The sequence below is a fragment of the Panulirus ornatus genome, chromosome 1 (assembly GCF_036320965.1).
Source record: "Panulirus ornatus isolate Po-2019 chromosome 1, ASM3632096v1, whole genome shotgun sequence".
Taxonomy (NCBI): domain Eukaryota; kingdom Metazoa; phylum Arthropoda; class Malacostraca; order Decapoda; family Palinuridae; genus Panulirus; species Panulirus ornatus.
Genome location: NC_092224.1, coordinates 54129896 through 54156742, shown reverse-complemented (window position 1 = coordinate 54156742; position 26847 = coordinate 54129896). Strand labels below are relative to the sequence as shown.

Below are 26847 nucleotides of genomic sequence, written 5' to 3'. Positions count from 1 at the left end.
GTGATTTCTGCACGAGACATCTAATGGCATGATTTGGTTGGTGACCGGCTAGTTTTTAGACCGATGACTGACGAACCTGCATCCCTGACGTCACTGTCTTCTGCTAGGGTGGGGAGAGTGACGTCACTGTCTTCTGCTGGGGTGGGGAGAGTGACGTCACTGTCTTCTGCTGGGGTGGGGAGAGTGACGTCACTGTCTTCTGCTGGGGTGGGGAGAGTGACGTCACTGTCTTCTGCTGGGGTGGGGAGAGTGACGTCACTGTCTGCTGGGGTGGGGAGAGCGACGTCACTGTCTGCTGGGGTGGGGAGAGTGACGTCACTGTCTGCTGGGGTGGGGAGAGTGACGTCACTGTCTGCTGGGGTGGGGAGAGTGACGTCACTCTGCTGGGGTGGGGAGAGCGACGTCACTGTCTGCTGGGGTGGGGAGAGCGACGTCACTGTCTGCTGGGGTGGGGAGAGTGACGTCACTGTCTGCTGGGGTGGGGAGAGTGACGTCACTGTCTGCTGGGGTGGGGAGAGCGACGTCACTGTCTGCTGGGGTGGGGAGAGCGACGTCACTGTCTGCTGGGGTGGGGAGAGTGACGTCACTGTCTGCTGGGGTGGGGAGAGTGACGTCACTGTCTGCTGGGGTGGGGAGAGTGACGTCACTGTCTGCTAGGGTGGGGAGAGTGACGTCACTCTGCTGGGGTGGGGAGAGTGACGTCACTGTCTGCTGGGGTGGGGAGAGTGACGTCACTGTCTGCTGGGGTGGGGAGAGTGACGTCACTGTGTGCTGGGGTGGGGAGAGTGACGTCACTGTCTGCTGGGGTGGGGGAGAGGGTGCGATGTGACCTCCATCGTGTGACATGTAATGTGCCCACGACCTGATCTCAGCCGCCTGTTTGATCTGGTCAACGCGCCGACCTCCACCGCGCCTCCAAAAAAAAAAGAAAAACTTTTTTTCCTTTTAGTTGTAAGGCAATTTGCAACTTTAAATCGCTCAGCTAAGAGTTCTGCCCCTCTATTGTTGAGTTGAATCCCTTCTCTCTTGTATAGTTCATTATCTTTCGTGAATTCGAGCCACGGGTCTAGAGATCCGATGTTAGCGTCCGTGCACAACATGCGCGTCCGTCTCTTCATTTACACCAAGCGCTCTGCTGAGAGCGTGGTCGTATACACTAGGTCGCGGGGGAGAGAGAGAGAGAGAGAGAGAGAGAGAGAGAGAGAGAGAGAGAGAGAGAGAGAGAGAGAGAGAGAGAGAGAGGCCAGCAGGACTGGCCTGGGGTAGGAGGTGTCCACTTATATTTTGTGACCCATGTTCCACACGCAGTCAGGCAGCGCGGCGCGGCGCACCAGGTTCATTACAAGCTGCACTTGTCGCTAATTTCGCTGGTGATTCCATAAAGGCCTCTCACGGTGTGTGGTGGCTGAAGTACCCGGGGGTGACCTCCTGCTGGGGATGGTGGGGTAGGCAGTGAGACACATATTCACCCTTACATTACAGGTCGTCCGCTGCCCGGGGGTGACCTCCTGCTGGGGATGGTGGGGTAGGCAGTGAGGCACATATTCACCCTTACATTACAGGTCGTCCGCTGCCAGACTTGGTAGCATATTGAGCCTCACTCGCTTACACCGATGTGCTTGGTCGTCACTACTCACATAGAGATCTCGTTAAGGAAAACTATCTCTCTCTCTCTCTCTCTCTCTCTCTCTCTCTCTCTCTATATATATATATATATATATATATATATATATATATATATATATATATATATAGAGAGAGAGAGAGAGAGAGAGAGAGAGAGGGGGGGGGGTTAGGGAAAATGATTTGGTAAACAGAGAAGAGGTAGTAAAAGCTTTGCGGAAGATGTAAGCCGGCAAGGCAGCGGGTTTGGATGGTATTGCAGTGCAATTTATTAAAAAAGGGGGTGACTGTATTGTTGACTGGTTGGTAAGGTTATTTAATGTATGTATGATTCATGGTGAGGTGCCTGAGGATTGGCGGAATGCTTGCATGGTGCCATTGTACAAAGGCAAAGGGGACAAAGGTGAGTGCTCAAATTACAGAGGTATAAGTTTGTTGAGTATTCCTGGGAAATTATATGCGAGGGTATTGATTGAGAGGGTGAAGGCATGTACAGAGCATCAGATTGGGGAAGAGCAGTGTGGTTTCAGAGTGGTAGAGGATGTGTGGATCAGGTGTTTGCTTTGAAGAATGTATGTGAGAAATACTGAGAAAAGCAAATGGATTTATATGTAGCATTTATGGATCTGGAGAAGGCATATGATAGAGTTGATAGAAATGCTATGTGGAATTAAGAATATATGGTATGGGAGGCAAGTTGTTAGAAGCAGTGAAAAGTTTTTATCGAGGATGTAAGGCATGTGTACGTGTAGGAAGAGAGGAAAGTGATCGGTTCTCAGTGAATGTAGGTTTGCGGCAGGGGTAAGTGATGTCTCCATGGTTGTTTAATTTGTATATATGATGGGGTTGTTAGGGAGGTGAATGCAAGAGTTTTGGAAAAAGGGGCAAATATGCAGTCTGTTGTGGATGAGAGAGCTTGGGAAGTGAGTCAGTTGTTGTTCGCTGATGATACAGCGCTGGTGGCTGATTCATGTGAGAAACTGCAGAAGCTGGTGACTGAGTTTGGTAAAGTGTGTGAAAGAAGAAAGTTGAGAGTAAATGTGAATAAGAGCAAGGTTATTAGGTACAGTAGGGTTGAGGGTCAAGTCACTTGGGAGGTAAGTTTGAATGGAGAAAAACTGGAGGAAGTAAAGTGTTTTAGATATCTGGGAGTGGATTTGGCAGCGGCTGGAACCATGGAAGCGGAAGTGAGTCATAGGGTGGGGGAGGGGGCAAAGATTCTGGGAGCGTTGAAGAATGTGTGGAAGTCGAGAACTTTATCTCGGAAAGCAAAAATGGGTATGTTTGAAGGAATAGTGGTTCCAAAATGTTGTATGGTTGCGAGGCGTGGGCTATGGATAGAGTTGTGCTCTGGAGGGTAGATGTTCTGGAAATGAGATGTTTGAGGACAATATGTGGTGTGAGATGGTTTGATCGAGTAAGTAATAATAGGGTAAGAGAGATGTGTGGTAATAAAAAGAGTGTGGTTGAGAGAGCAGAAGAGGGTGTTTTGAAATGGTTTGGTCACATGGAGAGAATGAGTGAGGAGAGATTGACAAAGAGGATATATGTGTCAGAGGTGGAGGGAACGAGGAGAAAAGGGAAACCAAATTGGAGGTGGAAGGATGGAGTGAATAATATTTTGAGTGATTGGGTGCCTGAACATGCAGGAGGGTGAAAGGTGTGCAAGGAATAGAGTGAATTGGAACGATGTGGTATACCGGGGTCGACGTGCTGTCAATGGATTGAACCAGGGCATGTTAAGCGTCTGGTGTAAACCATGGAAATGTCTGTGGGGCCTGGATGTGGAAAGGGAGCTGTGGTTTCGGTGCATTATTACTTGACAGCTAGAGACTGAGTGTGAACGAATGTGGCCTTTATTGTCTTTTCCTAGCGCTACCTCGCACACATGAGGGGGGAGGGGGTTGTTATTCCATGTGTGGCGGGGTGGCGATGGGAATAAATAAAGGCAGACAGTATGAATTATGTACATGTGTATATATGTATATGTCTGTGTGTGTATATATATGTATACGTTGAGATGCATAGGTATGTATATTTGTGTGTGTGGACGTGTATGTATATACATTTGTATGTGGGTGGGTTGGGCCATTCTTTCGTCTGTTTGCTTGCGCTACCTCGCTAACGCGGGAGACAGCGACTGACAAATGAAAAATATGAATATTATATATATATATATATATATATATATATATATATATATATATATATATATATACACTTGATCGCCGTTTTCCGCGTCACCGAGATTGCGCCAGGAAACAGACGATAGACGAAGGAATAAACACATTCACTCACAGGCCCATATTTATTTATGTATATCATTATACTTGCTCTTTCCCGCGTCAGCGAGGTAGCGCAAGGAAACAGGCGAAGAATAGCCCAACCACTCATATGCACGTATATATATGTATGTATATTTCTTTCTTTTCTTTTAAACTATCCGCCATTTCCCGCATTAGCGAGGTAGCGTTAAGAACAGAGGACTGGGCCTTTGTGGAATATCCTCACCTGGCCCCCCTCTGTTCCTTCTTTTGGAAAATTAAAAAAAAAGAAAAAAAAGACGAGAGGGGACGATTTCCAGCCTCCCGCTCCCATGTATATATATATATATATATATATATATATATATATATATATATATATATATATATATCCCTGGGGATAGGGGAGAAAGAATACTTCCCACGTATTCCCTGCGTGTCGTAGAAGGCGACTAAAAGGGAAGGGAGCGGGGGGCTGGAAATCCTCCCCTCTCGTTTTTTTTTTTTTTTTTTTCTTTTTTTTAATTTTCCAAAAGAAGGAACAGAGAAGAGTGCCAGGTGAGGATATTTCCTCAAAGGCCCAGTCCTCTGTTCTTAACGCTACCTCGCTGTCGCGGGAAATGGCGGATAATATGAAAAAAAAAAAAAAAAAAAAATATATATATATATATATATATATATATATATATATATATATATATATATATATATATATATCAACATTCTCTTTTCATCATCAACTCCACAAGATTATGATAAAACATCTCTCCAGTTGCACCTCTCAGCACATCAACATCCAAAAGTTTCTCTTTCACGCGCTTATCAATTAACACGTAATCCAATAACGCTCTCTGGCCATCTCTCTTACTCACATATATGTATGTATACCTCTCTTTTTAAACCAGATATTCCCAATCACCAGTTCTTTTTCAGCACACAAATCTACAAGCTCTTTACCATTTCCATTTACAACACTGAACACCCCATGTACACCAATTATTCCCTCAACTGCCACATTACTCACCTTTGCATTCAAATCACCCATCACTATTACCCGGTCTCGTGCATCAAAACTACTAACACACTCACTCAGCTGCTTCCAAAACACTTGCCTCTCATGATCTTTCTTCTCATGCCCAGGTGCATATGCACCGATAATCATCCTTCTCTCTCTATCCACTTTCACTTTTATCATTATCAATCTAGACTTTACTTTTTCGCACTCTATCATATACTCCCACAACTTCTGTTTCAGGAGAAGTGCTACGCCTTCCCTTGCTCTTGTCCTCTCACTAACCCATGACTTTACTCCCAAGACATTCCCAAACCACTCTTCCCCTTTACCCCTGAGCTTCGTTTCACTCAGAGCCAAAACATCCAGGTTCCTTTCCTCAAACATACTACCTACCTCTCCTTCACACGCCCATACACGCACATATACATACATATGTATATCAACGTACACACACACACACACACACACACACACACATATATATATATATATATATATATATATATATATATATATATATATATATATATATATATATATAAATATAAATATTTTTTTTTTTTTCGCTGTCTCCCGCGTTTGCGAGGTAGCGCAAGGAAACACGAAACAAATGGCCCAACCCACCCCCATACACATGTATATACATACGTCCACACACGCAAATATACATACCTACACAGCTTTCCATGGTTTACACCAGACGCTTCACATGCCCTGATTCAGTCCACTGACAGCACGTCAACCCCGGTATACCACATCGATCCAATTCACTCTATTCCTTGCCCTCCTTTCACCCTCCTGCATGTTCAGGCCCCGATCACACAAAATCTTTTTCACTCCATCTTTCCACCTCCAATTTGGTCTCCCACTTCTCCTCGTTCCCTCCACCTCCGACACATATATCCTCTTGGTCAGTCTTTCCTCACTCATTCTCTCCATGTGCCCAAACCATTTCAAAACACCCTCTTCTGCTCTCTCAACCACGCTCTTTTTATTTCCACACATCTCTCTTACCCTTACGTTACTTACTCGATCAAACCACCTCACACCACACATTGTCCTCAAACATCTCATTTCCAGCACATCCATCCTGCTGCGCACAACTCTATCCATAGCCCACGCCTCGCAACCATGCAACATTGTTGGAACCACTATTCCTTCAAACATAGCCATTTTTGCTTTCCGAGATAATGTTCTCGACTTCCACACATTCTTCAAGGCTCCCAGAATTTTCGCCCCCTCCCCCACCCTATGATCCACTTCCGCTTCCATGGTTCCATCCGCTGCCAGATCCACTCCCAGATATCTAAAACACTTTACTTCCTCCAGTTTTTCTCCATTCAAACTTACCTCCCAATTGACTTGACCCTCAACCCTACTGTACGTAATAACCTTGCTCTTATTCACATTTACTCTTAACTTTCTTCTTTCACACACTTTACCAAACTCAGTCACCAGCTTCTGCAGTTTCTCACATGAATCAGCCACCAGCGCTGTATCATCAGCGAACAACAACTGACTCACTTCCCAAGCTCTCTCATCCCCAACAGACTTCATACTTGCCCCTCTTTCGAAAACTCTTGCATTCACCTCCCTAACAACCCCATCCATAAAAAAATTAAACAACCATGGAGACATCACACACCCCTGCCGCAAACCTACATTCACTGAGAACCAATCACTTTCCTCTCTTCCTACACGTACACATGCCTTACATCCTCGATAAAAACTTTTCACTGCTTCTAACAATTTGCCTCCCACACCATATATTCTTAATACCTTCCACAGAGCATCTCTGTCAACTCTATCATATGTCTTCTCCAGATCCATAAATGCTACATACAATATATATATATATATATATATATATATATATATATATATATATATATATATATATATATATATATATATATTGGAAAGGATCACAATTTTGCGCGTGATCAAGATATTCCTATGAGTCCACGGGGAAAATGAAACACGAAAAGTTCCCAAGTGCACTTTCGTGTAATAATGACATCATCAGGGGAGACACAAGAGAGGAATATAACAGTCAGTTGATATATATCGAAGTGACGAAGCTAGGACGCCATTTGGTAAACATGTGATTATCCAAAACATCATGTTTTGGATATATATATATATATATATATATATATATATATATATATATATATATATATATATATATATATTGCTGCCATCATTCATTTCGGTCGCTACCGCGCCACACAGGAAATCCTTCAAAATACTGACTCCAGTGTGGTTTCTAGCTCCCGCTCCCACTCACTTTTGTCGCCTTCAGCGACACGTGGGAATACGGAAGTAGAAATATTTTTCCCCTTCCTCACGATAGAAGTTTACCGTGTTAGCGAGGAAGGCCAGGAACAAACGAAGAAATGCCACATCTTCTCACATCCATTCTCTCGCTGTCATGTGTAATACACCGAAAAAAGAACTCCCTATCCACAACCAGGCCCCACAGACCTCTCCATGGTTTACACAGGACGCTTCACAGGGTATGTTTGGTTCAGTCCATCGAGAGAACGTCGACCCCGCTATACCATATCGTTCCAGTTCACCTTATCCTGTGCACACCTTTCACTCTCCTGTATGTTCAGGCCTCGATCGCTCAAAATCTTATTCATTCCATCCTTCCATCTCCAATTTGGTCTCCCGCTTCCCCTTAGCTCCCTCAACTTCTGACATATATCCTCTTCGTGAACCTCTCCTCACTCATTTTCCTTATATCCATACCATTACAGCACACCCTCTTAAGCTTTCTCAACCTCATTCCTTTGATTACCACACTTCTCTCTAAACTTTTTATTATTCACTCGATCAAACCACCTCACACCACATATTTTCCACAAACATTTCCAATACATCCACCCTCCTCCGCACAGCCTTATCTTTAGCCCATGCCTCGCAACTATATGATTTTGTTGGGACTACTAATACCTTTAAACATGCCCATTTTTGCCCTCCCAGATTACGTTCTCTCTTTCCACGCGGTCTTCAGCTCTCCCAGAACCTTCGCCCCCTCCTCCACCTAATGACTCATTTTCGCATTCATTTCTGTTCGCTGCCAGGCCCACTCCCAGGTGTTTGAAAAATTTCACCAAAACATCCCAGTTAACATGCCCTTCTAGTCTGCTAAACGTAATGACCATGTATATATCCTTATATACTCTCAACTTCCCCTTTTCACATACTGTACGAAACTCAGTCATCAACATCTGCAGTTTCTCACTCGAATCTGCCACCAGCTTTGTATCATCAAACTCTGACTTACTTCCCAGACTCTCTCATCCCCAGCAGACTCCATACTCGCCCACCTCTCCAAGACTTTCGTATTTACCTCCCTAACCACCCCATCCATAAACAAATTGAACAACCATGGAGACATCACGCACCCCTGCCGCAGATCGACCTTCACTGGGAACCATTCACTCTCCTCTCCTCGTACCCGTACACATGTCTTACATACTTGGGAAAAAACCTCTCACTGTAGCAGCTTATCTCCCGGGAAGGCGACATGTTGTCACGTGGCGGTACCAAGGAAAGGAAAGTAGTCAGAGGAGGCCACGGAAATGTCTGTGAAGCCCAGCTGTGGGAAGTGGGAATCTGGTTGCGATGAATAAGGACATGTGTATATATGTATGTGTATGTATTTGTATATAAGTATGTGTATGTATATATATTATCCCTGGGGATAGGGGATTAAGAATACTTCCCACGTATTCCCTGCGTGTCGTAGAAGGCGACTAAAAGGGGAGGGAGCGGGGGGCTGGAAATCCTCCCCTCTCGTTTTTTTTTTTAATTTTCCAAAAGAAGGAACAGAGAATTGGGCCAGGTGAGGGTATTCCCTCAAAGGCCCAGTCCTCTGTTCTTAATGCTACCTCGCTAACGCGGGAAATGGCGAATAGTTTAAAAGAAGAAAAAAATGTATATGTATGTCTATATGTGTATGTTGGTATGTATATGTATGTATATGTGCATGTCTGGGCGCTTGTATATATATATATATATATATATATATATATATATATATATATATATATATATATATGTAAATGAGTGGATGGGCCATTCTTCATCTGTGCCCTGGCGCTGCCTCGTTGATGCGGGAAACGGCGATCATGTATAATAAGATAAAGCATGCATGTATGTGATTGTGTGTGTGTGTGTGTGTGTGTGTGTGTGTGTGTGTGTGTGTGTGTGTGTGTAGACGTATATTGCACACCTGATATCTAATTAATGTAATCTGTTTCCCACTCGGTACCTCGTCAACCCATGCTAGCAGTTAGACCATCAGCTGACCACCACCAGCTGTCACACTGTTGACATATGCTGTTTAGTGAATAAGACAACAGGTTTGGTGGTCATTGGTTTCATAAGTAATTTTTTCCAATTTTCTTATTATCTTTCGTCCTGGGGATAATGCAATACCACATCTGTCTTCTCCAAGTTTAACGTCACAAAACTATAACAAAGTACATTGCAATATTGCTTTGTCTGACACACTGTTCCAGATTTCTTCATTCATGAACAGGTAAGTGATGGCTTAAGAAATCTGAGACGTGGTGTTAAACTGTGCAGTAGTGGAGTGCTTGTGGTCAGTTTCATAACATTAAAGATGAAGAACACGGGAGGTGTGGTATTGCATTATTACCGCCCGGATGAAAGAAGAGCGATAACCAAGATGGTAAAATTGCTTATGAGAATAATGAACGATAAGTTTGCTGTCTTAATAAATGATGAAAGAAAACCTGCTACACACACACACACACACACGTCTGACAGTGGCGTCCTAGCTACGTCTCTTCGTTGTATATCAACTGACTGTTATATTTCTCTCTTGTGTCTCCCCTGATGATGTGATTATTACAAGAAAGTGCACTTGGGAACTTATCGTGTTTCAATTTCTCCGTTGAATCTTAGGAATATAATTCAGTAATGATATATATATATATATATATATATATATATATATATATATATATATATATATATATATATATATATATATATAGAAAGCGACTAGAGGGGACGGGAGCGGGGGGCCGGAAATCCTCCCCTCCTTGTAATAACTTTCTAAAATGGGAAACAGAAGAAGGAGTCACGCGGGGAGTGCTCATCCTCCTCGAAAGCTCAGAGTGGGGTGCCTAAATGTGTGTGGATGTAACCAAGATGTGAAAAAAGGAGAGATAGGTAGTATGTTTGAGGAAAGGAACCTGGATGTTTTGGCTCTGAGTGAAACGAAGCTCAAGGGTAAAGGGGAAGAGTGGTTTGGAAATGTCTGGGGAGTGAAGTCAGGGGTTAGTGAGAGGACAAGAGCAAGGGAAGGAGTAGCAATACTCCTGAAACAGGAGTTGTGGGAGTATGTGATAGAATGTAAGAAAGTAAATTCTCGATTAATATGGGTAAAATTGAAAGTTGATGGAGAGAGGTGGGTGATTATTGGTGCATATGCACCTGGGCATGAGAAGAAAGATCATGAGAGGCAAGTGTTCTGGGAGCAGCTAAATGAGTGTGTTAGCGGTTTTGATGCACGAGACCGGGTTATAGTGATGGGTGATTTGAATGCAAAGGTGAGTAATGTGGCAGTTGAGGGAATAATTGGTATGCATGGGGTGTTCAGTGTTGTAAATGGAAATGGTGAAGAGCTTGTAGATTTATGTGCTGAAAAAGGACTGATGATTGGGAATACCTGGTTTAAAAAGCGAGATATACATAAGTATACTTATGTAAGTAGGAGAGATGGCCAGAGAGCGTTATTGGATTACGTGTTAATTGACAGGCGTGCGAAAGAGAGACTTTTGGATGTCAATGTGCTGAGAGGTGCAACTGGAGGGATGTCTGATCATTATCTTGTGGAGGCTAAGGTGAAGATTAGTATGGGTTTTCAGAAAAGAAGAGTGAATGTTGGGGTGAAGAAGGTGGTGAGAGTAAGTGAGCTTGGGAAGGAGACCTGTGTGAAGAAGTATCAGGAGAGACTGTGTACAGAATGGAAAAAGGTGAGAACAATGGAAGTAAGGGGAGTGGGGGAGGAATGGGATGTTATTTAGGGAATCAGTGATGGATTGCGCAAAAGATGCTTGTGGCATGAGAAGAGTGGGAGGTGGGCTGTTTAGAAAGGGTAGTGAGTGGTGGGATGAAGAAGTAAGAGTATTAGTGAAAGAGAAGAGAGAGGCATTTGGACGATTTTTGCAGGGAAAAAATGCAATTGAGTGGGAGAAGTATAAAAGAAAGAGACAGGAGGTCAAGAGAAAGGTGCAAGAGGTGAAAAAAAGGGCACAAATGAGAGTTGGGGTGAGAGACTATCAGTAAATTTTAGGGAGAATAAAAAGATGTTCTGGAAGGAGGTAAATAGGGTGCGTAAGACAAGGGAGCAAATGGGAACTTCAGTGAAGGGCGTAAATGGGGAGGTGATAACAAGTAGTGGTGATGTGAGAAGGAGATGGAATGAGTATTTTGAAGGTTTGTTGAATGTGTCTGATGACAGAGTGGCAGATATAGGGTGTTTGGGTCGAGGTGGTGTGCAAAGTGAGAGGGTTAGGGAAAATGATTTGGTAAACAGAGAAGAGGTAGTAAAAGCTTTGCGGAAGATGAAAGCCGGCAAGGCAGCAGGTTTGGATGGTATTGCAGTGGAATTTATTAAAAAAGGGGGTGACTGTATTGTTGACTGGTTGGTAAGGTTATTTAATGTATGTATGACTCATGGTGAGGTGCCTGAGGATTGGCGGAATGCGTGCATAGTGCCATTGTACAAAGGCAAAGGGGATAAGAGTGAGTGCTCAAATTACAGAGGTATAAGTTTGTTGAGTATTCCTGGTAAATTATATGGGAGGGTATTGATTGAGAGGGTGAAGGCATGTACAGAGCATCAGATTGGGGAAGAGCAGTGTGGTTTCAGAAGTGGTAGAGGATGTGTGGATCAGGTGTTTGCTTTGAAGAATGTATGTGAGAAATACTTAGAAAAGCAAATGGATTTGTATGTAGCATTTATGGATCTGGAGAAGGCATATGATAGAGTTGATAGAGATGCTCTGTGGAAGGTATTAAGAATATATGGTGTGGGAGGCAAGTTGTTAGAAGCAGTGAAAAGTTTTTATCGAGGATGTAAGGCATGTGTACGTGTAGGAAGAGAGGAAAGTGATTGGTTCTCAGTGAATGTAGGTTTGCGGCAGGGGTGTGTGATGTCTCCATGGTTGTTTAATTTGTTTATGGATGGGGTTGTTAGGGAGGTAAATGCAAGGGTCTTGGAAAGAGGGGCAAGTATGAAGTCTGTTGGGGATGAGAGAGCTTGGGAAGTGAGTCAGTTGTTGTTCGCTGATGATACAGCGCTGGTGGCGGATTCATGTGAGAAACTGCAGAAGCTGGTGACGGAGTTTGGTAAAGTGTGTGGAAGAAGAAAGTTAAGAGTAAATGTGAATAAGAGCAAGGTTATTAGGTACAGTAGGGTTGAGGGTCAAGTCAATTGGGAGGTGAGTTTGAATGGTGAAAAACTGGAGGAAGTGAGGTGTTTTAGATATCTGGGAGTGGATCTGTCAGCGGATGGAACCATGGAAGCGGAAGTGGATCATAGGGTGGGGGAGGGGGCGAAAATTTTGGGAGCCTTGAAAAATGTGTGGAAGTCGAGAACATTATCCCGGAAAGCAAAAATGGGTATGTTTGAAGGAATAGTAGTTCCAACAATGTTGTATGGTTACGAGGCGTGGGCTATGGATAGAGTTGTGCGCAGGAGGATGGATGTGCTGGAAATGAGATGTTTGAGGACAATGTGTGGTGTGAGGTGGTTTGATCGAGTAAGTAACGTAAGGGTAAGAGAGATGTGTGGAAATAAAAAGAGCGTGGTTGAGAGAGCAGAAGAGGGTGTTTTGAAATGGTTTGGGCACATGGAGAGAATGAGTGAGGAAAGATTGACCAAGAGGATATATGTGTCGGAGGTGGAGGGAACGAGGAGAAGAGGGAGACCAAATTGGAGGTGGAAAGATGGAGTGAAAAGGATTTTGTGTGATCGGGGCCTGAACATGCAGGAGGGTGAAAGGAGGGCAAGGAATAGAGTGAATTGGAGCGATGTGGTATACAGGGGTTGACGTGCTGTCAGTGGATTGAATCAAGGCATGTGAAGCGTCCGGGGTAAACCATGGAAAGCTGTGTAGGTATGTATATTTGCGTGTGTGGACGTGTGTATGTACATGTGTATTGGGGGGGTTGGGCCATTTCTTTCGTCTGTTTCCTTGCGCTACCTCGCAAACGCGGGAGACAGCGACAAAGTATAAAAAAAAAAAAAAAAAGAAATATATATATATATATATATATATATATATATATATATATATATATATATATATATATATATATATATAAATATATATGTTGGAAAGGATCACAATTTTGAGCGTGATCAAGATATTCCTATGAGTCCACGGGGAACTTATCGTGTTTCATTTTCCCCGTGGACTCATAGGAATATATATATATATATATATATATATATATATATATATATATATATATATATATATATATATATATATATATATATATATATATATGTGTGTGTGTGTGTATATATATGGTAATGGTGAAGAGATTCTGGCCACAAGAGTACCACAATTGGACCAATAGCGACGGTGCGTCACCGCGGCTCAGTGATCCCCCACCCGGGAGGTCTCCGTCCAGCCGCTGGGGACGTCATCAACTTCTCATCACCCGTCGTCACCACGTCCTTCCTCACGCCACACGACGACCACCTCCGAGACGGTTGTTTATCATTGCCACTGGTAGGAGGGATGACGCTGGTAGGAGGGATGGATCTGGTAGGAGGGATGGCTTTGGTAGGAGGGATGGATCTGGTAGGAGGGATGGATCTGGTAGGAGGGATGGCTTTGGTAGGAGGGATGGATCTGGTAGGAGGGATGGATCTGGTAGGAGGGATGGATCTGGTAGGAGGGATGGCTTTGGTAGGAGGGATGGATCTGGTAGGAGGGATGGATCTGGTAGGAGGGATGGATCTGGTAGGAGGGATGGATCTTTGTTTCTTTTGATATTCAAGCAGCGTGAGACAGAAACCAAACTGACAAATCCGTAATGATTAATTACCCACACAGGGAGGATGCGCTGTAGTACAGACTGGTCCCCAAGTGGGCTGCGATATATGAGGTATTGGAAAAGATCATCAGCGCGCGAATGGATGACAACTGGAAGAGAAGAAGCTACAAGACTTCAGGGAGAGGTCATGTGCAGCAAACTTCTTATATTTCTACGGGAGAGTGAGCTCTGTTTTCGACAAAAGAGAAGGCTAGGTGGCTTGTCTGCATTTGGACTGCCGGAAAGCGTTTGACACCGTACCACATAGGAGGCTGGTTAAAGATCCTCAACCAAGATTAAGGGGAAGTCTTCTGCGTTGGAAGGATTATCTTAGGGGAAAGGAACAAAGGATGCATGTCAAGATATCATACTGAAATGAGGTGACGTCTCCAGTGGCGGCCGAGTGGTTTGTTCTGGGAACTTTGCTGATCATGATCTATGCAAATTACGTTCAAGAACGAATGGATTCCTGTCTGATTATGTTCGCTGGTGATTACAGTGTCACACGAGAGGTAAAACGGAAGAAGACTGCAACAACCTTGAAGGGGACCTAGACATAACTCCAAAGTTGGTATGATACATTGAGGAAGAAATTTGACCCGAGTACATGTAATGAGGATAGGACACAGTGGGAAAGACCTCGATAAGCTGCAGGAGTGTTTATGTGTCCCCGACTTGTCACCTGAGTCCCACATTAGGAGAATAGGAGGGACAAGATATACAGTGGCAAAAATTAGAAGGAGAGATTCTTCAAGCTCTTCACAGTCCACATTAAGCCAGAACTAGAGTATGTTTCTCATGTTTGGTCGTCACAAATTAAGGACTTATAGAAAAGAACTTATAGAAAAGGTCCAGAGGAGGACAACAAAGAGGCTATCATAATCAAGAGAGCTAAGTTACAAGGAAAGGTTAGAGGACTTAATTGTGACCACTACGTAAGAAGAAAGAGTAAAGGGTGACCTGATCACAACCTTTTTAGTTATTAAATAGTTTGCTGTCACCAGTGAAGAGTTCTTTAAAAAATGCAGAGAGAGAGAGAGAGAGAGAGAGAGAGAGAGAGAGAGAGAGAGAGAGAGAGAGAGAGAGAGAGAGAGAGAGAGAGAGAACAACCAGAGGACATAACATGAGGGTGATTACTATTTGCAACAATTGTGTGTATTATGGGGAAAGGGTTTACACTTGTGTTGCCCCTTGTGCATATGTACCATGTCTTAACACCACACACACACACACACACACACACACACACACACACACACATTGTATAGAAAGCGAACAGTTCTTCGAAAGATATAGGGATACGACAACCAGAAGACATAGTTTTATAGCGGTAGATAAGTGGAAGAAACTGAGAGATGTGGTAAACGTGGCCAGTATACAGACGTTTAAAAAGTTGTACGTCGGTAGAGATGGTGTAAGACGGTGCGGCCACACGAGTGTAACCCTCTCTCTTCCCACAGTACAAGTAGATGATGGCACCTGTCCTGCCTCAGCCAGGTACCCGTCTGTCGACCACGTCCGTCCCGATGGGTGGATGGCCAGCTGGGATTGCTTTGAGCCGACCTCCGCTCCTAGGATTCGAACTCAGGCGAGCCCGACCGTGGACTGTGATGCGCTGATTCATAGTCAGTAACGTTATCGCGGCTACCAAGAGGGACGGGAGAGAGGGCGTTAGTATATCTCCATTCTGGTGTTACTTTCCGAAAGAGAGACAACAAGAAGGAGCCAAGTGAGGATATATGTTCCTCTAAGGCTAGGTCATCTGTTCCTGACGCTACTTATCTCTCACAGAAACAGCGAACACTTATGAAAGAAGATAGTTTTCAAGAAAATAAGTATATATTACATGTTGTGAAGACCGGCAGTTCCTCTGAAACTTAGGTTCCCTCCCTGGGCAGCAATGTGAGACACTGAAGCAGAAAGCTGGTTGCTCCCTCTTCCATGGCTGAATTGACGAGGGCGAGAACCAGAGTTACTAAGAAACTGAAGAGCTTATTTCCCTAAGGTCCCAGCGTCTACCAGCCATTCGGAACGAAGAGGTATTGGGGTTTCCAGGACCTTTATATACTGGGCACTTTTGATTCCCGTTGTGTACAGCACCGCCTTGATTCTCAGACCTCCTCAGTATCAGGTAAGATGGAGGCACGTATGAAGTGGCACACCAGCAGCCTGCCTCTACCCCAGGTATGTGGTGTCGTCACACCACGTCCTACATATGTCAGGCGTGGGGGAGGTGGGGTATCTCTCTCACAACGGGACGGTTGACGAAAGTAATGCAATTTGTTATGATGTCGCTGACCTTCATCAGCCTGGCGTAGCGACCAACAGGACAACACAGTAGCAGATATTATAGCTTCTTCTCTGCCTCAGATACACTGGTATTCTGGGTAGATAAAGGCGGCAAGGAGAAGAGCTGTATTATTGTGCAGAGATTGTGAGCCAAGACGAGTGCCAATGGAGGTGTTTGGGATGTCGAGTTGGAAGTTGCCATCAGTCTCTAGCTGTCATGTATCATGCGCCGAAACCACAGCTCCCTATCCACGTCCAATCCCCATATACCTTTCCATGGTTTACCTCAGACGCTTCACATGCCCTGGTTCAATCATTGACAGCACTTTGACCCCGGTATACCACATCGTTCCAGTTCACTCTATTCCTTGCACGCCTCTCACCCTCCTGTATGTTCAGGCCTCGATCTCTCAAAATCTTTTTCACTTCAACCTTCCACCTCCAGTTTGGTCTCCCGCTTCTCCTTCCCTCCACCTCAGACACATATATCCTATTTGTCAATCTTTCCTCTCTCATTCTCTCCATGTTTCCTAACCATTTCATCACACCCTCTTCTGCTCTCTCAACCACACTTTATTTCCACATATCTCTCTTACCCTTACGTTACTTACTCGATCATACCACCTCACACTACATATTGTTCTCAAACATTTCATTTCCAACACATCCACTCTCCTCCGTACAACCCTATCTATAGACCATGCCTCGCAACCATGTGACATTGTTGGAACTACTATTCCTTCAAACATACCCATTTTTGCTCTCCGAAATAACGTTCTCTCCTCCCACACATTCTTTATCGCTCTTAGAACCTTCGCCCCTTTTCCCACCCTGTGACTCACTTCCGCTTCCATGGTTCCATCCGCTGCTAAGTCCACTCCCAGATCTCTAAAACACCTCTTCCAACAGTTTTTCTGCATTCAAACTTACATCGTAGTTAACTTGTCCCTCAACCCTACTGAACCTAATAACCTTGCTCTTATTCACATTTACTTTCAACTTCTCTCCTTTCACGCGCTTTTCCAAACTCAGTCTCCAACCTCTGCAGTTACTCACACGAATCAGCCGCTAGAGCTGTATCATTGGCAAACAACAACAGACTCACTTCCCAGGCCTTCTCATCCACACCAGACTCCAAAGCTCAAGCATTTACCTCTCTATCCACCACATCCATAAACAAATTTAACAACCATGGGGACATCACATACCCCTGCCGCAGACCGACATTCACTCTCCTCTCTTCTTATTCGGACACTTGCCTTACATCCTTGCTTCTAGCACCTGCCTTCCACACCATATACTCTTAAAACCTTCCACAAAGCATCTCTGTCAATCCTATCATATGCCTTCTCCTGGCCCATAAATGCTATATACAAATCAATTTGTTTTTCTAAGTATTTCTCACATAAATTCTTCAAAGCAAACACCTGATCCACACATCCTCTACTACTTCTGAAACCACACTGCTCTTCCCTAATCTGATGCTCTTTACGTGCCTTCTCCCTCTCACTCTTTACCCTCCCATGTAATTTCCCAGGAATACTCAACAAACTTATACCTCTGTAGTTTGAACACTCACCTTTATCCCCTTTGCCTTTGTACGGTGGCACTATGCATGCATTCCGCCAATCCTCAAGCACCTCACCATGATCCATACATACATTGAATATCCTTACTAACCAATCAACAACACAGTCACCCCTTTTTTGATAAATTCCACTGCAGTACCATCCAAACCCGCCGCCCTGCTGGATTTCATCCTCTGCAAAGCTTTCACTACCTCTTCTCTCTTCACCAAATCATTCTTCCTGACCCTCTCACTTCGTATACCACCGACCAAAACACCCTGAATCTGCCACTCTTATTATGAAACACATTCAACAAACATTCAAAATACTCACTCCATCACTATCTGTTATCACTTCCCCACATGCTCCTTTCACTGATGTTCCCATTTGTTCTCATATCTTACGCACTTTATTTACCTCCTTCCAAAACATCTTTTTATTCTCCCTGAAATTTAATGATACCCTCTCACCCCAACTCTAATTTGCCCTCTTTTTCAACTCTTGCACCTTTCTCTTGCCCTCTTGTCGCTTTCTTTTATATGTTTCCCAGTCACTTGCGCTAAATACTTCCCTTTGAATATCGTCCAAACGTCTCTTTCACCAGCAATCTTACTTCTTCATCCCACCACTGGTTTCGGTGCATTATACATGACAGCTAGAGACTGAATATGAATGAATGTGGCCTTTGTTGTCTTTTTAGAGACTGAATGTGAACGAATGTGGCCTTTGTTATCTCTTCCTAGCGCTACCTCGCGCACATGTGAGGGGAGGGGGTCGTCATTTCATGTGTGGCGGGGTGGCGACGGGAATGAATTTAGGCAGCAAGTATGAATTATGTACATTTGTATTTACGTATATGTCTGTGTATGTATATATATGTATACGTTGAAATGTATAGGTATGTATATGTGCGTGTGTGGACGTTTATGTATATATTACATATTTATGTGGGTGAGTTGGGCCATTCTTTCGTATGTTTCCTTGCGCTACCTTGCTAAGGCGGGAGACAGCGACAAGTATTATATATATATATATATTTTTTTTTTTTTTTTTTTTTCATACTATTTGCCATTTCCCGCGTTAGCGAGGTAGCGTTAAGAACAGAGAACTGGGCCTTAGAGGGAATATCCTCACCTGACCCCCTTCTCTGTTCCTTCTTTTGGAAAATTAAAAAAAAACAAGAAAGGGGAGGATTTCCAGCCACCCGCTCCCTCCCCTTTTAGTCGCCTTCTACGACACGCAGGGAATACGTGGGAAGTATTCTTTCTCCCCTATCCCCAGGGATAATATATATATATTTTTCTTTCTTTCAAACTATTCGCCATTTCCCGCATTAGCGAGGTAGCGTTAAGAACAGAGGACTGGGCCTTTGAGGGACTACCGTCACCTGGCCCAATTCTCTGTTCCTTCTTTTGGGAAAAAAAAAAAAAAAAAAATATGAATGTATGTGTGCATGTGCGGGTGTTTATGTGTACACACACACACACACACACACATATATATATATATATATATATATATATATATATATATATATATATATATATATATATATACATATACACACAAACATCCGCACACGCACACATACATTCATATACATATCAACATATACATACATTCACATACACAGTCACAGACAAATACATATATGCACATGTACATATTCATACTTGCTTGCCTTCATCCATTCCTGGAGCTATCCCACCCTACAGGAAACAGCATTGCTAATCCCTGCTTCTGCGAGGTAGCACCAGGAAAACAAGACAAAAAAGGCCACATTCATTCACACTCAGTCTCTAGCTGTCATGTATAATGCACTGAAATCACAGCTCTCTATCCACATCTAGGCACCACAGACCTTTCAATGGTTACCTCAGACGTTTCACATGCCCTGGTTCAGTCCACTGACAACACATTGACCCTGGTATACCACATCATTCCAATTCACTCTATTCCTTGCATGCTTCTCATCCTCCTGTATGCTCAGGCCCCAAACACTCAAAATCTTTTCACTCCATCCTTCCATCTCTAATTTGGTCTCCCACTTCTTGTTCGCTCCACCTTTCCTCTCACATTCTCTCCATACATCCAAACCATTTCAACACATTCTCTTCTGCTCTCTCAACCACACTTTTTTACTTCCACACATCTCTTACCCTTTCATTACTTGATAAAACCACCTCACACCACATTTTGTTCACAAACATTTCATTTCTAACACATCCCCCTTTGTGTCCAGCAGTAATATGCCAACATACAGTAGCTCCACTTTCCTTGGTAACACTTTTCCATGTCCTAACTACCCTGGTGAAATCTTTCACAGTGCTCATCACAGACTGCGCCAAGATTTTCCAGGAAAATGTCTAAGTGCAATTCCAAAAAGTAAATTTTTAGACTCAAATTGCACCCCAGAGCTTTATATGAAATCAATAGATCTGTGATCCCCCTAAAAATCTCTGCAAACTCACTTAAATGACAGCCATGCAAATCTTCAACTTCATTTAACTCTTCAAACTTTTCATCTTGAAGCAGTTCCCTGATCTGTGATCTTACAAAAATATCCTCCTTGATTTCTGCACCACTGATTCTGGGGAATTCATTCCTCAAATATGTGAATCTATGGCCAATTTTATCCATACCTTTGACAAAATTCTTCATCAACCTGAGCTTAATGTGCAATGGAAGCAGATAAATTTTTGCAGGATCAACATGAGGAGGATTGGTGTCATTCTTCTTCAATGGAGTCAGTGTTCATGCTGGCCACAATTTCTTTACGTGATTTTTCTTGTCCCGACTGTCCCACTCACAGAGGAAGCAACAGAGCTTTGTGTAACCAGATTGTGCCAAAACCTTTAGGTCACCACATACATTTCACTTTAAGTCCTCATACTTGATTTTTCCAAATTAAGCGTCATGTTACCATACAACTCCTTCATGTTAGCTGCGTGAGCCAGAAGAATGGAGGGGAACTTATTTCTGTTTTTTCGTACTATTCGCCATTTCCCGCGTTAGCGAGGTAGCGTTAAGGACAGAGGAGAGAGCCTTTGAGGGAATATCCTCACTTGTCCCCCTTGTCTTTTCCTTCTTTTGGAAAATTAAAAAATTGAAAAATATATATATTAACCATTTTCCGCTTGCGCGCGCGCGTGATTACTTTTTTGTGTGTTACTGAGAGATAATTGTAACAGTTGTTTTGCCACGTTTCTTTTAATCTTGCAATATGTACTGTGTTTTTACTCCTGTTTGTACACACACACACACACACACCAGCCTAAGCCAGGTAGCCATTTATCGACCAGCCAGCCACGATGTGTGTGTTTGTGTGTGTGTGTGTGTTTTAAAACTAACACTAGCGATCTGTGAGGAAGACTACTACTACCCATGTGTATATTTTGCAGTTAGAGTTTGCAGTAATGACCACACGCCGGCACCCAGGTCAGGCTTGGCTGGAAATAGCAGCTGGAATAAACGAAGGGAGGGAAGGATTGTGTATGTACGAATGTTGTTCAGAAATATGATAATGTTAAGTAAGATTTGTTCAGAAATATGATAATGTTAAGTAAGCTTTGTTCAGAAATATAATAATGTTAAGTAAGCTTTGTTCAGAAATATGATAATGTTAAGTAAGCTTTGTTCAGAGATATAATAGTGTTAAGTAAGCTTTGTTCAGAAATATGATAATGTTAAGTAAGCTTGTTCAGATATATAATAGTGTTAAGTAAGCTTTGTTCAGAAATATGATAATGTTAAGTAAGCTTGTTCAGATATATAATAGTGTTAAGTAAGCTTTGTTCAGAAATATGATAATGTTAAGTAAGCTTTGTTTAGAAATATGATAGTGTTAAGTAAGCTTTGTTCAGAAATATAATGATGTTTAGTTAGCTTTGTTCAAAAATATGACGGTGTTAAGTAAGCTTTGTTCAGAAATATAAGTGTTTAGAAAGAACCTTTCTTCAGAAATATAAAAGTGTTGCTTAAGGTTTGCTCAGAAGTATAATAGTTGTAAGTAGGCCTTGTTGAAAATATATAAGCGTTAAGTAAGCCTTGTTCTGAAACATATGAGGCATCTAAAGCTTAGCAGGATAAGGGGGAAAAAAAGGAAGTCATCGCGCCGGCTCAGCCCAGCCCAGCCCACACCCCGAGCTGCTGACGGCCACACGGTAATGACGCGAGGCGGTGACTGGCTGAGCATTACGTGATCAGGCTAATGACGGAGGCACACAAGCAGCCACCTCTCGGGAGCAGAGACCATAGTAATATCAGCGGGAGTGCGATACGTAGCCAGGGGTACGGCGTGAGGCAAGTGAATCAAGGTATGAAATGAGACCAGGAGCATTGAAGTGCTCGGGGCTCATCTGTATCGAGTGTGTGTGTGTGTGTGTGTGTGTGTGTGTGTGTGTAGAGTTAGAGCCAGCTGTGAGAGGAGTGCTCATTGCAAAGACAAACACGCTCTATAATCAGAGTTAATACCCGGAAGATTTTTCGTTGTCGGGGTAACACAAACCTATTTTTTTCCTCGTAGAGACTAGACAATGTTGTTTGATTGAAGAGTGGGAGTTCCCGTTGTAACAAGGGTATTAAGAGTGTTTTTCTCTGTCGAGATACAAGATCACAAGAGACGTTGAAAGACGCGGCAAAGTTCTGTAGTTTTAGTAGAGGAACTCGAGAAAGATTGGTCTTACGGTCGGCAAAGTAATTATAGGAAATTACGTTCGGCATTGCTGGGGAAATCCTGTCTACATTATTGATAAGACGAAAACGGGCATCAGAAAGAACAGGGAGGAGGAGTGAGGCAGACGACGGAGGCGTGCGAGTGAGTCGGGTTATTAGTTAATGAAATGATGGTTGACAGGGAGAGCAGAGGAGACAGGACGCAGCCCAGTGGGAAAGTCTGGGTTGATGAGGAGAGAGCGGAAGGCTATCATCTCTCACTCCAGAGAGCAAGGAATGGTTCCCTAACGATGGAGATGCAAGTGAAGCTGATTCGACCGGGAGGAAAGCTTTGTCTCCAAGCTTCATTTACCAAGTCTTCCTCCTGCGTGGCCTCAGAACGAGAGTGATACTGAACGATGGGGTCCATAAAGAGGCAGTCATCCAGGATATGGATGTGTGTGTGTGTCTCTGTTCCCGCAAGAATTACCTGTAGCAGTGGTAGTGCGGTTATCATACGAGGAAACGCGGGACGTCCCACGATGAAAATATCTCCAACCAGAGCGGCGTGGTTGGCGTGCAGTGGAGGCACGAGGAGGAGGAGGAGGAGGAGATGTGGGAGGAACAAGGCACAGGTAAGCGTGTGATTAGAGGAGCGAACGCGGGGTGGCATTATGGCAGTAGGCGGCGAGGGACTCGGGTGTAAATACAGATCCAGTGCTGGCAGCGTGTGGTCATGACGGTCTTAAACATGAACACAATGGTTGATGACTTGCTGTGGGTCGTTAAGAGTGGACGACGTGATTCAGTCTCTCCCCACTCCGCTCGCCCACCACCTCTTTAAATCTTGCCCACTTTGAAAAAGGGAAAAGTGAGGAGTGACCTGATCACAGCCTTGTAGATTTTTAAAACGGATCGAAAACGTGGACAGTGAATAGTTGTACGAGGGATGCAGGGAGAGAACAACCAGAAGACAACATTAAGCAAAAATTAGTTAAACAAAGAGGTAAATAAGTGCTTTTATGGTACAAGAGTGGTGGACGGGTGGAATTAAATGACTGAGGACTTGTTGATGCAATCATACTTAGATTTAGAAAGTTGCTTAAGAGAATGTTCAAGGGATGGGGCCCCCACGAGTGTAAAACTCCCTCCTTGTATAATACAAGTAAGGTGTTACAAATGTGTGAACACACACACACACACACACACACACACACACACACACACACACCCGCGCAAACTGTGTAAGTCATAAGATATCTGCCTTCCTTTGTGGTGTACATTGAAATTTAAAGACAGGACCACATCTTGAGGACACAAGGATGTCGAACCCTTATGAAAGGACCTTCATTGGCTGTTGACTGTCATGCGGAATGTAGAATTAGGGAAACAGTTGGTGAAACAGAGCTTGTTAGTGGTAGATGAGAAATAAATCTTAGGCCAGTTGACACAAGGTTTGGAGAATCCAGGTCCATAAGGCGTGTAGGATATGTTTTGGTGCTAAAGTAGCAGGACCTAACCTCCTTTCAATCAGACACATGGGTATGGATGGTAGGTCTGTGTGTGACGATGATTACTTGAAAACTTCCAAAAGCAGGCGGGTCACCCAGGAAGATGGGTGTTAAGAGAGGCACCAGGTAAGTTGTTAGAGGCATCATGAACGTTGGTGGACCCAGAAAGGTAGAGTATTAAGAGAGGCACCAGGTAGATTGATAGAGGCATCGTAAAGTTTGGATGGACTCGGAACGTTTTGCCAGTAGCACGAGTCTTGGGAAGGACCAGTACTGATCCTGCTTGACCCATCCTTCGCATTGGCAGAAGAATCAGGTGGTTTCTTGGGGAGTTCTTCGTGCCCCACGATGCTTATTACTGTTATTGGTGCTGGTATGAACGTTGATGAAATAAATGTCGTGCCAGAGCAGCTAGGTTCTTGGAATAGCCCAATACTGTGATTAACCAAGCTCTCCTTCTCATTGGCAGAAGAATCGGGCTGATTGCTGGAGGACCTTCGCAGCCCACGACGCGGAATACTGTGAGTACCGTACTGTTATGTTGGTGTCTTAACACTTGTCATGATCACCAAGACGTCGTGGTACTCCACACATGGTGTAATATCCCATATGTTTGGGTCACATCATTCTACAACACACGTCAGTAAATATTTACTATATGTATATGACCTATTACACATGACAAGCAGAATTATCAGTAAAGAGATCACGCCACACAACCCGACATCGCCTGTATGTGGGCTGGTCCATCCCTAAAACCACCAGTGTGTGCAGCCTATAGACAAGTGATATTGTCAAGTGTATTGAGTAGCCAGATGTGCTGTGTGGTCTGTATGCACCGCCTGTATATAGACTGCGCAGTACACATGGCTGGTCAGTACACTTGTGACAATATTACCTGTATGTGGGCTGCACACGGTGACGGACCGTGACAATGTGTTACGGGGACTGCACATGACTAAGTGTGTCACGAACAGAAACTTACAAGTGATCAGTATTTACTTACGCCAGATTTACAGCATGTGAAGGTAGGTCATAGATGATTTATATGCACCAGTTTATTTGAATATAATTTGTATGATTAATATGATTTTGGCTGGATGTATGAGGCAAAAATGTTATGAATTCTCTTCAAGGGTGGAAAGTATCTTTGCTCATCTCCCGTTGTAATCAGTGTTGTTATTAGAACCATTATAAACATTACAACATTCGGGGGAATGTTGATTGTAAATGTTTATCGTTTATAAGTCTTGATAAATCTTTTGAGATTCTCTCTGTTGCATGAGGATCTTGTGTGGTGGTGAATGCATTAGTTTAGTTCAAAGTTTCGTCGACTTCAGCCGTGGGGGTAGTGAGCCCCAGCTGGTAGAGTGAGATTATAACACGCAATCTCTATCACGTATAATGGAAAGTCATTTCCAGGAATGGGTTTACCAGTTATCAGATAAGTCAGTGAAACTTACTCTCTCTTTTGAAGCAAAAGCGCATCACAGACTTCCCGTGAAGTTGATGGATAAGTCCGGCGTTTTAATTTACTGTTGCGTTTACGTGATTTGATCACCTTCGTCTCGTCTGTTTTGTGTGGTGGCATCAAAGGCGTTCAAAGAGATATTAACTTAAGAGGTATATATATATATATATATATATATATATATATATATATATATATATATATATATATATATATATATATATATATATATATATATTGTAACTGGGCAAGCAGAGTATCAATATGAAGCAGTATTGAGCCGAAATCTAAATGCAGGATTAATCGGGGTTCGTTTAATACCTGTTGCTGCACGGCCTTTATCTCTTGCCTTAGTTCACCAAAATTGATGGCTTAGTTTCCGTGTGAAAATAAAACAGTGAACGATTGGGCTATGCCGGTCACTGTTGCCGGAGGCCGACTGGTCCACAGATCGCACGCTGTTCATGACACACACTGGTTCTGCCAGAAATGTCGTAGCTCCAATATGCTTCTCGTGTGAACGGATGGTTGAGGTGTGTTAACTGTATTCACATCCCCTTTTTATCTGAAATATATTCATCGCCTTCAGTAATCGGCAGTAATTCATTGAATCTGTAACATGGATTAGCACATTTTTTTTTCTATTTATGTGGAGATATGTTGTACGTCTGTCCTAGTATTGACAGTTGGTGCGTCACCTTAGCTGATGACCTCATACATGACCCACCACTGTATGCACATTACGTAGGGCAACGTTACCTCTATATAGGCAACACATTACACCTGGCAGTGTTACCTGTATATAGGCTACACATTACACCTGGCAGTGTTACCTGTATATAGGCTACACATTACACCTGGCAGTGTCACCTGTATACAGGCTACACATTACACCTGGCAGTGTCACCTGTATATAGGCTACACATTACACCTGGCAGTGTTACCTGTATATAGGCTACACATTACACCTGGCAGTGTTACCTGTATATAGGCTACACATTACACCTGGCAGTGTTACCTGTATATAGGCTACACATTACACCTGGCAGTGTTACCTGTATATAGGCTACACATTACACCTGGCAGTGTTACGTATGCACATTACGTAGGGCAACGTTACCTCTATATAGGCTACACATTACACCTGGCAGTGTTACCTGTATATAGGCTACACATTATACCTGGCAGTGTTACCTGTATATAGGCTACACATTACACCTGGCAGTGTCACCTGTATACAGGCTACACATTACACCTGGCAGTGTTACCTGTATATAGGCTACACATTACACCTGGCAGTGTTACCTGTATATAGGCTACACATTACACCTGGCAGTGTTACCTGTATATAGGC

General features: G+C 43.4%; 1 protein-coding gene and 1 long non-coding RNA gene across 3 annotated transcripts in view; one reads left to right on the top strand and one right to left on the bottom strand.

Moving 5' to 3' along the window:
* LOC139749023 (uncharacterized) overlaps window positions 1-26847 on the top strand; it is a 1138420-nt gene that overhangs the window by 351567 nt on the left and 760006 nt on the right. For both annotated transcript variants that reach the window (XR_011712871.1, XR_011712872.1), the window contains one exon: window positions 24492-24543. This is a non-coding gene — a long non-coding RNA (uncharacterized lncRNA). The remainder of the gene's footprint in view (window positions 1-24491; window positions 24544-26847) is intronic.
* Window positions 1-26847, bottom strand: part of LOC139749009 (uncharacterized) — a 557044-nt gene that overhangs the window by 179006 nt on the left and 351191 nt on the right. The window lies entirely within an intron of this gene.